Source organism: Peromyscus californicus, unplaced genomic scaffold (assembly GCF_007827085.1).
Source record: "Peromyscus californicus insignis strain IS unplaced genomic scaffold, ASM782708v3 Scaffold_10__1_contigs__length_136768540, whole genome shotgun sequence".
Classification (NCBI taxonomy): domain Eukaryota; kingdom Metazoa; phylum Chordata; class Mammalia; order Rodentia; family Cricetidae; genus Peromyscus; species Peromyscus californicus.
The window spans coordinates 107675101-107688949 of record NW_026294391.1 but is presented as its reverse complement, the minus strand read 5'-3'; positions in this window follow the sequence as shown (position 1 = coordinate 107688949).

The following is a 13849-nucleotide window of genomic DNA, read 5'->3' as shown; positions in this document are numbered from 1 at the left end:
GAGGTCATAAGAGCATCAGCCTCCCATCAGCTTGCAGCACTGAGAAGAGTGTCCCCTATACCTCGCCAAAGCAGTAGAGTAGAGCTAGCCCTGAAGGTGTAGATTTGGGAGAACTGATCCTGGGGATGTGAAAGCTTGAGAACTGGTCCTGCCCCTTGCTCTTCACTGCAAGGGTTGAACTCGCCAGTGCATTGCTGAAGAGCTCACCCTGGTGGCAAAGACGGGGAAGAGCTGGTGGGTTGATCAACCCTGCAACAATCCAGGCCCAGAACCAGGGTTATGTGTTGGCCCACCTCAACATCTACTCCATCTGTGATCTACTAGAGCAAGAGTGGATGTTGTCAGTCATGTGGACCCAGTGCTGCAGGATCTCCAAAACACAATGCAGCAATAGAATATCCAGGAAGAGTCTCAGTGAGGGCTCAGCATTAATAGTGCAGCAGAGACCAGGGGACTCAACCAGACCAAAGATTCTTTGTGATAAATGCCTGCATGTAAAAATCTATGGGTAAAAGGGTTTACTGAGCAACTCACTATGTTACACTGCAGCTTCCATGATGACAATTTTCCCTTCTTCCTTTTTTTCCTATTAAGTTTTATTTTGTTTTATTGGGTGGGAGAGACAGGCGGGATCAGGAGGCATGATGTGAAGACACAAAGAATAAAAAGAGAGAGAGAGAGAGAGAGAGAGAGAGAATGATCTCTCTGAAGATAGCACATTTGGTTGAGCTAAAATTGAAGGAGTCATAAACTATCACATCAAAACACTCTAGGTACAGGTTTGAAAGTAGTTTCAGATAATAGAGCAAAGATGTAGACTTTTTGGGAAAAGCTCAATGAACAGGGAAGAAAAATGACATAAAAGAAGGACATAGAGTAGACAAGAACTAGACATTCAGAAAACCATGAAAGGAATATTGATTATATTCTAAAAGGAAAACACTATCGAAGTTTTCTTAGCAGATAAGTAACATCACACAAGATAGGCACTTTAAAGATTTCTTCTATCATGAAAAGAGTCAAGAATGGTATAGTGTCCTCCTATGAGTGAGTACATACCATGTTTGTCTTTCTGAGTCTGGGTTACCTCACTCAGAATGATTTTTTCTAGATTCATCCATTTGCCTGCAAACCTCATGATGTCATTGTTTTTCTCTGCTGAGTAGTATTCCATTGTGTATATGTACCACATTTTATTTATCCATTCTTCAGTTGAAGGGCATCTAGGTTGTTTCCAGGTTCTGGCTATTACAAACAATGCTGATATGAACATAGCTGAGCAAGTGCTCTTATGGTGTGGTTGAGCATTCCTTGGGTATATGCCCAAGAGTGGTATAGCTGGATCTTGGGGGGGATTGATTCCCAATCTTCTAAGAAAGCACCATATTAATTTCCAAAGTGGTTGTACAAGCTTGCATTCCCACCAGCAGTGGAGGAAAGTTCCCCTAGCTCCACATACTCTCCAGCATAAGGTGTCTTCAGTGTGGATACTAGATGTGGAACAAGGATGACTGGACTGCTACTCACATCAACAGGGAGGCTACCTGGAAAACAGGACCCCAAGAAAGACACGTGGATCAACCAATGACGGAGAAATGGAAGAGATCTACATGATCAGCCTGGACATGAGTGGGGGTAATGAAGGGCGAGGGGTCGAGGGAAAGAGAGCTTGGGGGAGTGGGAAATCCCAGCTGGATCAACAACAGAGAGGGAGAACAAGGAATAGGAGACTATGGTAAATGAAGACCACATGAGAATAGGAAGAAGCAAAGTGCTAGAGAGGCCCACAGAAATCCACAAAGATACCCCCACAAAAGACTGCTGGCAATGGTCGAGAGACAGCCCGAACTGACCTACTCTGGTGATGGGATGGCCAAACACCCTAATTGTCATGCTAGAAACCCCATCCAATGACTGAGGGATCTGGATGCAGAGATCCACGGCTAGGCCCCTGGTGGAGCTCCGGGAGTCCAATTAGCTAGAAAGAGGAGGGTTTATATGAGCAAGAATTATTGACACCAAGGTTGGATAAAGCACAGGGATAAATAGGCAAACGAATGGAAACACATGAACTATGAACCAATGGCTGAGGAGTCCCCAACTGGATCAGGCCCTCTGAATGGGTGAGACAGTTGATTGGCTTGATCTGTTTGGGAGGCATCCAGGCAGTGGGACCAGGTCCTGTGCTCTTTGCATGAGTTGGCTGTTTGAAACCTGGGGCTTATGCAGGGATGCTTGGCTCGGCCTGGGAGGAGGGGACTGGACCTGCCTGGACTGAATCTACCAGGTTGATCTCAGTCTGCGGGGGAGGCTTTGCCCTGGAGGAGGTGGGAATGGGGGGTGGGCTGGGGGGAAGGTGAGGGGGCGGGAGGGGGGAGAACAAGGGAATCTGTGGCTGATATGTAGAACTGAATTGTATTGTAAAATAAAAAAAGAATGGTATAGTGGAGATTTATTGAGTTAGGTTAACTTAGTAAAATTGGATTATTAAAGTATTAGTGAATATAATAGCAAACTTACTAGGAGAAGTTTTTGGAAGCTAAGCCACAAATTTGATGATGTATTTGATGTAGAGAACAAAGCAAATGAAATGATCTTGTAACATCTAGATCTTCAGTTTGAAGGTATTGGGTTTCTGAGAATACATTTAATAAGTTAAGGAGAAATAGCTCATTATGTTTTTGATAGGTGCTGACTGTACTTGAAAATCAAGAAGTATTTTGTCATATTAACTTCAGGATATTGTGAAATATTTCAATAGTCATGTTGTAGAAGCTCTGGTAAAAATGTTATTTGCTGTGTCATAATCTGCTGGTAACATCAGAAGCTACACCCTTAAAGTCTCACCTGCATGATAAACCAAGTATGAACTGACACAAGAAAATCAACAGATAAGCCAAACTACACATCGAAAAGCCTGTGAAGCCTTAACTCTACACAAAGAACTACACACAGCTGAGTAAAGCTGGGAGCAGGAGAGGGTGCCCTCCCTGGGGAAGTCAACACCAGTTGATTGTTCAGTGCCAAGTGGTCAGCCATGAAAACATATATAGAAGTAACATAATGTCAGTTCAACCATGTATATTTTAGACTATATATGTACATACAAATACAATGAATTCAATCAGGATTTGTGAAAAAAGAGGCCATGAGTTTGGAAGAGAGCATAGACAGGTATATGGGAAGGCTGGGAGGGAGGGAAGGGAAGGAAAAATATTGTAATCAAAATACATTCTCAAAGATAAACAAAAAATATTAATTTATATTATCGGTATAGGTTTAAGACAGAATTTTTAAATCCATCAAAATAGTAATAGTTATTAAAGTCTTGGTATTAGAAGTTAATTTTTCAAGAAATCTATTATAAATGACAAAGTACAATAAGATAGGAGGATGAAAAGAAGATAAGGAAGCATCTCAAGGATGAGTACCATGCCATAGTGGGACTCAATAGTACACAAAGAATATAGACTAATGGGAAGAGATTGAGAAGTGACATTCTACTTTGTAAACAAAACAGTTTGTATTTTGTAGCTGGAGAGTTTTCTTTCTGGGTCCCGCCAAGTCCCGGCAGTCTGACAGCCCACTTATAAAATAAACACACAGACACTTATATTATTTAAATTGTTTGGCCTAATGGCTCAGGCTTCTACCTATCTACTTCTTACATCTTAAATTAATCCATTTCTATAAATCTATACCTTGCCACGTGGCTCGTGGCTTACAGGCATCTTCACATGCTGCTTGTCATGGCGGTGGCTGGCAGTGTCTCCCTCTGCCTTCCTGTTCTCTCAATTCTCCTCTCTGTTAGTCCCACCTATATTTCCTGCCTGGCTATTGGCCAATCAGTGTTTTATTTATTGACCAATCAGAGCAACGCATTTAACATACAGACCATCCCACAGCAGTATTTATTTAAAATAACAGAAAATCTGTAAAGAAAGGAGTTGAATAAAGGCCTCCCTTATATAAAAACTCCCAGTCCTCAGCCATTACCTATCAAATACCAATGTCTACAGAGATGAACAAGTGACAATTTAAACAAGTTTACTGTAGAAGGTCTGTCAATGTTAATGTAATATAGTCTATAAGGTATCTACTCAAAGAGTCAACTGGTTCTTTAATGTGTCTTTAGGCATGGATAGCATTCAAAGTGGTAATATTCACTGAATCATCTATATTTCATGACAGATTACTTCTCCTGATCTGTATCAGCTATTTGCATTTATATGGCATTATATAGCCCGTCATTTCTGTTAGCTTCTATTTGAAACTTGGCAAGAGTCATTGTCTTCTGAACCTGTGCTTGTACACATAAAACTTTGTTTTAGAATTGTTATTTATTCTTAGGCTTTTGGAGATGTGCCTATCTACAAACTGTCAGATAAAAAGCCCTATTCAAGGCCAATTCATGTACAAAATTGATAACACCAGGCATTAATTAACAAATACTTCTTGTTATTGCTATTTTAAATCTCAAGGCATTCTATAATGTTCAGTGGTATATGCAAGCCATATGAATCTCTTTTGAATCTACACAAGACAAACCTGAAATGTTAATTATGATATAAAAATGAAAGTTCTAATGTTGTGGAATATTTAACTATGTAAAAATGTGTTAAATCTATTTATGCTGCAATTGTTTAATGATGCAAAGATGTGTTGCATTTGTTTCATCTTTCCTGCCTAAGGCACCTGATTGGTCTAGCCAATAGCTAGGCAGAGAAAGGATAGGCTGGGCTGGCCAGCAGAGAGAATAAATAGGAAGAGGAATCTAAAGAGAAAAGAACAGAAGAGAAAAGAGAATGAGGAATAAGAGGGGGACATGCTTGGGGAGAGAAGTCAGGCAGCTACCAGCCAGTCAGACACGAGAAGCACTGAAAGTAAATTATACAGAAGGAAAGAAAAGTAAAAAGCCCTAAGGAAAAAGTAGATAAAGAAATACAGTTTAATCTAAGTTAAAAGAGCTATCAAGAAATGAGCCTAAGCTAGACTGATCATTCATAACTAATAAGTAGTCTCTGTGTCATAATGTGGGAGCTGGTTGGTGGCCTAAAAGAAAAAGCCTGGTATGTGCTAGAGTATGTTAGACCAAAATAAATCATTCTGTGAAGCATCTTACCGTCGCACACTATAAATGATGATATGTCACTTCAAAGTATTGGTTTGAAAAAAAGTCTTTGTAACTTACATCTTTAGACTGATCAAATTGTACAGAAAATGGAATTTTAGATTGGAAACAGCTTTAATTTCAATAAAGAGTATCTACTATAGGAAAGTCCAGGAGTATTCAAGTCATTAGTACACACACACACACACACACACTATATATATATATATATATACATATACATATACATATACATATACATACACATATATTAATGTTTTATGTCTTTTAGGCCCTTTTGTGTTTACTTTTCTTTATGACGACACAATTGTATTCCTATTTGTTATACAGAATATTGATTCATTCTTTCAGTTTACAAAATAAATGTTGAATAATGTATTTTCTTATCTTAAGTTTTATTTAAATTTGTAATTGTAAGACTCAAATAATGAATATATGCATTTTTCAAGTGGAATTATACCTAATAATGTCCAAACACATAGTCTTTATCAGTTACTCCTCTATTTTTTGTGCATGACATTATTTTTACTTCCTGAAGGTTATATACTGTTGTGTAAAATGACACACTTGTGAATGAGAGGGTAAGGATTCAAACACAAGTGGTCTAGCTGGTAAGCCTATGATTCTGACAGCCACCCTGCCAGTCATCATTTCAATATCCACTGACATCTGTTGTCAATATTTTGATCTATTTTTTGCATTATCTTAATACCAGAAATTCCTTCTACATCCCTGCTTTCACAACTAAATAAAATTTAAAAGGAATTTAATAAAGAAACCATCACAAAGCCTACTTTCTCTTTCCCCTTCTCTCCATCATATATATGATATATACATATGCTAAAATACGTATAGATTTCATGTAATATTTCTCTATTTTTCAAAGTTTGAAAAGATCTTAATAAAGCCATCTTTTTATTCTTCAAAAAGTGTATATTTTACTGTTTTGTCTTATCATCAGGGTGCATAATATTCATAAAAAATGAAACTTCATGAACTTGAATTTCCAAAATTTCCAATACTCTGCTTTTTTTCTCTCTATTTTTATCACCCTGTAGAGGTCCCTTGGATTTCATTAGCCTTTTGCTGCCCTCTTTGCTGCTACTTCACAGTCTTTTGCATTTGTGAAGCTATTCAGCATGCTATCTATTCTCCCAGAACTCATAATCTCACTAAGAAGAAGCCCTGGTCAAAAATGCTTTGCTAGTGAGGAGCCTTGATAACCATATTCAATCTTGTCTACAAAAATACATGGTCAGTAAACAGTTCGCCCTGGCCTATCCTTAATGAAATCAAACCTTGATTTATGGTCATTTATAGTAGCTTTAAGGTGTGCTTTCAGTTTTACCCAGTAACTGTTCATTCCTTTGAGTAAAAGCTTATGGACCTATTGTCAGAATGGACATTATGTCCAATTGCATAACTTAGACTTTTACTCATTGATTTCAAGTAAATGAATTAATAGTGGTGAAAAACTGAGTTTATCTCTCTTAGTGACAAAGAAAATGATAGTCCTATGTATTCAACATTGGTAAGTACCCAAGTTGATCTTTATAAATAAGAATGATGATTTGAGAAGATAGATGACAGATAGATAGATAGATAGATAGATAGATAGATAGATAGATAGATAGATTGACAATAAGTAAATTTTTAAAAGGAAAAGAAAGAGACAGAAATTCAGTTGTTAAAACCAGCTTTGATTTAAAATATATGGTTATCATTTCTATGATGGATTTGTGTAAATCTTTTTCTACCTAAACTCAGGTTTATTTCCTAGTTTGTAAGCTCTTGGTGTGTAGGGAAGACAGAAAGGTAGCTTTAGCTGAGGAAGTGTGATATCACTGTTAACAGAAATGAACTTGAGATTCTTGTTTGAGATTGTACTATTCCCTGTGTTCAATAGAAATAAATTGAATATACATTTCCCTGTTGTGGTTTTATTATATGATCTCAGAAAAGCAGATAAAGGACAGGAAGAAGAAATCAGGAAAGAAGATCTTGTGTGAAGATGTTATTGAGCTGAATAATGCTAAACACTACTGATCATGATCATGTGCTTTTTATTTTTTATTTTAAATTCAATTATTTTATTAATTACAAAATAACAGAGCTTATGAAACAATATTTTTATAAACAATTTTGTTTATCAAAAGGAAGGAAAAAGGCTGTGCTGAAAAGATTACATATGTTCTACCTCTATTACTCCTGTTATTATGAGCCATAGATGTAAGATAAATATTTGAGAATAATGATTTGATCATCATATCATTTGTTCTATTAATAAGTGTTCAGTCATAGGCCTTTAATTTCTCTATATGTCAAATTCTCCCAGACCTTTTCAAAGACACTAATGTCTTGGAATTAAAGGGTATCTTAGTGGGAACAGCTGCTTTTTATACACTCAATAACAGCATGTGACCTTGTTAGATAGTAGTACAGAGCTCTATAGACCATAATTTGAAATCTTTTTCAGTAAAATATTATCTGTCATGGTCAAATCATTTCTTCCTCAGCCATTAATATCCTTAAAACAACAACAGTAACAAATCACTATTATATGTAAACTTTAAAATAAAATTCAGAAAAGTGAAAAGAATTTTTTCAATAACTTAATTCTTATATTTATACATAATTTGTCATTTTGATTCACGAAGATTTTCAATGGAGCAGAAAGAGATATATGCTTAATGTAATCAAATAAACTTCCATGTTCATATGGCATCAAATATTAAACATTTTTGGCATGCACTTTCTGGCTAGCCTTTAATTTCAATGTATTTATAGGGTGTATATTTCACACATGTCTTAAAATTCCATAATAAATTCATGTTTTTTCTTTCTATAAATTTATTGTGAAATGATTATTTTTGTGATGAGATATTAAAAATAACACCAAAATGAAGTTTTCCCTGAATTCCCATGCACTTAACCTTAAATGGTAAACTCCAGTTTACTCTGGTAGGCTTAAGAAGGCTTTAAGTTTCTCAAGATAAACAATTCACAATCTTTTGAGTCCCAGGAGAACTTTATAGAAATCAAATATTATATGTATAAAATGTTCAGTAGATAATAGATAATCTTTTCAGAAAGAGTTAAGAAGCCTCACTGTCTATTTTTGTTTTCTTTCTTTAGGGTAGTACATAATCTTAAGTGTTCCCACAAACAGTTTGTCAAACACTTTTTCAAGCTATGAACATTTCCTGTCCTAAAACTTTTAAGATCAAAATTTCAGCGTTATTAGGTGTCTGCCATAAATCATGCTTAGATAAGCAACCTACAAATCGAGTATGTGTGAATTCAAAGTGTATGGATGAAAGAAGGGAAAATTTTCCTTGATCAAATTAGTGTTCCCTCTATTTACTTTATTCCGTTCAATTAAAAGTGGTTTGTTGGATGTTTGCTTCTTTAATAAATTATGATAGGAGGTGAAAACAACCTATGCTGGTTCATTGCAAAGGATGATGTTTTCAAATTTTCATATTTTGAATAAGTAGATTCGATTACATACCTATTTTGTTATGAAATTTATAAATAGTCTTGGTGTGACCAATTAATAAGTGCACTTTTAATGTAAGTCATATCCTAGGAATTATTTATATTTATTCTCCAGAAACATTGATAGACTAGTGTTATATTTCATTCCATGTTTTCAGTAGTAAAAGCAATAACAAAATCTAAGTTTTGATATGTGGTAGAATGATATAAAATTTCAAATGTTAATATTATGTGGTTTGCTTATTATATTGGTAACTAAAATTTAATGAGTTGAGCTATCACTTCAATTTATCAGTTTTTGCATTTCAGTTATTAATTTAAGCAAAATGGAGATAAAGAAAATAATTCACTAGTCGATTGAAACAGCTCATGAAGTTTATTATGGGCATCCAGTTGACTTGGCATCATTTAAAAAATATATTTGGTATTTAAATGGTTCTTGTTAAATATGTTGCTTGGCTGATACTGTAATGTGTTTAAAGAAACATCTAAAAATAAGGGATATTAGTAGAGTTTGACAGTATGAGAAATGGAAAAGAATGAATTAGAATTATAGCTTAATTAATAGCCACATAGTTCTAGTGATGGAAAACATTTTAGAACAACTCAGTAAATTCAAATGGACATTAAGAAACACCACAAAATATAGCCTTGGTTGTTTGGGGGTTTCCATGGGACACTTTTGCCAACAACTGGATTAAATATAACCCATTCTCAGAACTAGAATCTTCATTAGATGATGAGAAATGCCCAGCTGTGTTTCTGTCTTACCTATTATTTGATGATTTCATATATGTATGTATTATAGGAAACTTCTACTTTATTAGATATGATTCCTCAAATTGCTCTTAATTTTAGCTTCCCTTCATGATAATCCCTCCTTACTCTGCCTTCCCATCCCCTCTCTGCTTGATCTTGCCATTCCAGGTTTTTGCCAAGGTTATTGATGATTCTCCACAAACTGATCATAGAGATGTCAAGCTGGTGCCCACCTAGATGTTTCATTACTTTAGATTATTATTCATGGTACTGGAAGGTATCCTGCACTCTACTAAAGGAGAATGGTAAATACCAACCCAGTTACAAAACCTTCCATCTACAAGCATAACCTGCCTGCAAGAAATTCTGGCACAACAGTGGCACAAACTTATGGGAGTAACCTACAGATATCTGCTTTGTGTTAAGTTCCATGCCCTGAGATGGAACCCTTACCCAACACTGCTTGGGAGGCCGAGGACCTGAGAATAGATAGCATATGAATCTAAGGGAAAACTAAATACTAATGTTCTGCTAAAGGAACACAAAAATTAAATGATTCCTAACTAAATTACACTATACTTAATTAACAATAGGGCTGGCATACATACAGACTCACTGGCAACATGCACAGGGCCAGCACATGTCTGTACCAGATGAGATCCTAGAACTGAAAAACCTAGACACACACACCCATCTCTAACCCAGAAGCTATCTCCAACGGAGTCTCACTGGGGGAGCACACCATTCATAAGGCTAAGCCCCAGACCCAGTAGTACATGGCCAACACAAAAAAAATGGCATGTTTGGAGGTTCTTTCTTTCATAATGTTAAGTCAGTGCAATTTGTCCCCTATCTTACAGGTCCTTCGCATATATATTACAGCTTCCAGTTTTAGGTTTTTGTGGGATTCCTGTGTATGTGTGTGTCTCTGTATGTATATGCATTTCTTCTGGGTTTTTGTTATATTATAATTTGCTTGGTTTTTATTATCATTATTATTATTATTATTTTATTTTTATTTATTTATTTTATTTTTATCATATTTTTATAATTTAAAACAACTTTAAATATAAATATACTTTGATAGTATTCTTCCCCTCCCCAAGTCCTTCCAGATTCTGTTTCCCTTCCTAACAATACAACTTTAAGTTTTTTCTCAAAAATCAAATAAAATCAAATAAAAACCCAATACAACAACAACCCTCCCCAAAATAAGAAAGCAAAATACCCTCCCAAAAAAATCCCACAAAATTACAACCAAATAAATGTACACAAAATACAGCTGTGGAGTCCGTTATGTGCTGGCCAACTACTCCTGAACATGAGGCTGATCCTGGAGTGGTTGATATGCCAATGCCACTCTATTGGAGAAAACTGATTTTCCCCTTCCCAGCAGGTATAAGTGAAAGTTCAATTGTTAAAGCTTTGGCCTAGTGGATAGATTTTCATTCATTCATTCATTCATTCATTCATTCATCCATTCATCCATTCATCCATGCATTTATAAAAATATAATCCTTAGATGCCTGTTTCTTTTCTAACTAGAATGTAGGTCCAGATGGGAGGTGAGGTGAGGAGGAATTTGGAAGAGTAGGGAAGGGGGAAACAATTATCAGAATATATTACATGAAAATTTCAAAAAATCTATATCAAATGAAATCAAAAGAAAGAAATAGCAAAAAGAAAGCATAAAATGTGAAGCCTGTAAGCTGGGGCTCTATTTCATAACATTACAACATTAATATGATTGTGACATAAATTCATAGTGTTTGAAATTTACTGGACAAATATGAAAAAAATATTGTCCCTTATACACTCTTAATTAGACTTCCTTTCAATAACTTTATTAATCTTGTGGGGGGGAAAGTTTTCACCAGGCCTCAACTTTACACTTGAAAGAGTCTTCTAATACTTCTGCTACATTTCTAGGAATAAACCATATCTGGCAATTAAAAATATTAAAACTTAATTTAAGAAGCAAAAGAATGTCTAAAAATATGTTTTGAAAGATTATTGTCCAACAACGTGATGGAATGAAGCATTTGGAGAAATTGAAATAACTCTTTAGTCATTGTTCATTATAGTGAAGAATATATCACATTTATTTGTGAATTAGAATAAAAATGAAATGAAGTAGATTTAATAAAGTATATGGTGGGCAACATTTCAGTTTCTCTTGTATGTTGAGGAAAACATTTTATTATAATGAATATTAATCAGTATATTTATGAAGCCCAGTTCTCTCAATAAAGATATCATTGCACTTGGATCTCCTTTTATTTAGACAATTTTATTTGGATTATGAGATACAGCCAAACAAATAGGAACAGGATTTACTGAGCACAATCTACCATAAATTGTCATCTATATATAAAATATCTGTCTTTCAAATGACTGGAAATATGAAAAATATCATCAAAATGAATATATGTGATACTTATTAGGGTAAGATTTGTTTAAAATTTTCATACCTTATATTAAGTCTAATTTATTATAGTTATAACATATTTTCATACTGTTATTGACCTTCTACAGCAGGAGATAGTTTGCCAGTATTATAATTCACTATATGTAAAACTATAATCTTAAATCACAAATTCTCATGGACAAAAATGAATTGTAGATCCAAAATGCAGGGTCATAAAAACTACTATCAACAAGTAAATGTCAGGAAAATATAAATTATTTTTCACAGAGCTTGGTAACAAGCACAAATAAAAGAGCTGGAATAAATTACTTCTTGTAATAAATTTGATTCAATAAAACAATTCATTGAAAGGTTGCAGTAAAATATTCAAAGTAAAATATATATAATATACCTTGCCAATGCTTAATTGCCTCTTATCTTTAATAATAAGTCATGCATATTGTCATCAGTTATTAAAATATAGAGAGAACTGAATCTGATATTTATACCTCTATGTTGATATTGTTTAACTGAAAAGAGCAGAAAGCCCTAAATTTTTAAGTTATGTAAATATTTGATATCTCCAAAATATTCCTAAACATTTCATTTACTAGAACTATACCTGTGATGATACTTTAGATTAACAGCAGTGCTTCAAAAATAAGAGCTTCCACAACATTTTCTTATACTTTGGGGGAATTGAAATCATGTAATACTCTTAATTTCATTATATGACTTACTAACTTTGCTGATTTATATTAGTATTGAAATAAATTATTTACTAAATAAATACTTAAGTGGTACAAAACATAGTTTTTAAATTTGATATTATCATAAAATAAATATCATTGACAGGTATAAAAATACACATGTTCAGGTATATATAAAAACTAATGTGTTTTAGTTAAACAAACAAAAAAATACAAGCAAGTGATTATTTTATTTATCAACCTATCAGAGCAACACACATTCACAGCACACAGAACAGTACCCCTCCCTGTGGTCCCTCCCACCAATGATCCCTACCTAATTCTTGACTTCTCTGGGAATTTAAAATGGGATGCACTTATATGCAGATTCAAAGCTAACATCCAGAAATGAAAGAAAACCAGTGACATTTATCTTTCTTTGAGTTTTTTTCAGCCAAGATGATTATTTCTAGCTCCACTCATTATTCTTTATAGAGTTTAGAATTTCAATTTTCTTAAGAGTTTAATATTATCCTACTATGTACATATGCCACATTTGCCCTCTTTATTCATCAGTTGCTGGACATCTATACTCTTTTCATTTCCTGGCTATTGTGAATAAGGCATTAATTAACATAGGTGAACTTGTATCCTTTCAATATGTGCCCAAAATTTGGATAGCTGGATCATGTGGTAGATCTGTTTGCAGCTTTTTTTTTTTTTGAGGTGCCTCCACACTGAATTATTTATTTTCCTTATTTGAATAATTATTCTGATATGTTAAATATAAATTTTAAAATTTACCTTTAATTCATTTCTGCTGAAGCATGTAGCTGCTCCATACCACTCTTCCTTTATTTAACTTGATTTCTTATGTATAATTTTCTTTGCATATATTTATTATTTTTTTTAGTTTTTTGAGACTACCATAGTTCAGTGGATAACCACATACCTAAGAGTCTATAGTCAGTACAAATTGGACTCCATGAGTTTCAAAAATGAAGACAAGCAAACAAGCTTTGTCTCAAATATTCTGAGGCTGACTACTATTAATTATTACTGTACACTCATGCGATTTGGGAGTGACCATTAATGAGATAACTAAACAACAAGGGACAGGAATACACAGTTTCATGACACATACTGAAAAGAGCATAATGATAGCTTTGATTATAGTATAACAATGACACAAATTGTGTTGTGTATTCTACATGTGTTAAGTTTTTGATGGGCCTAGAATGATGACTCATTTTTTAAGAGCACAGCTGCTGCTTTTTAATGGGTCCTGATTTGATTCCGAGCACTCACATGGTAATTCAAGTTCAAGGGATGTGAGGTCCCGTTTTATGGCTTACTTACTTTGGC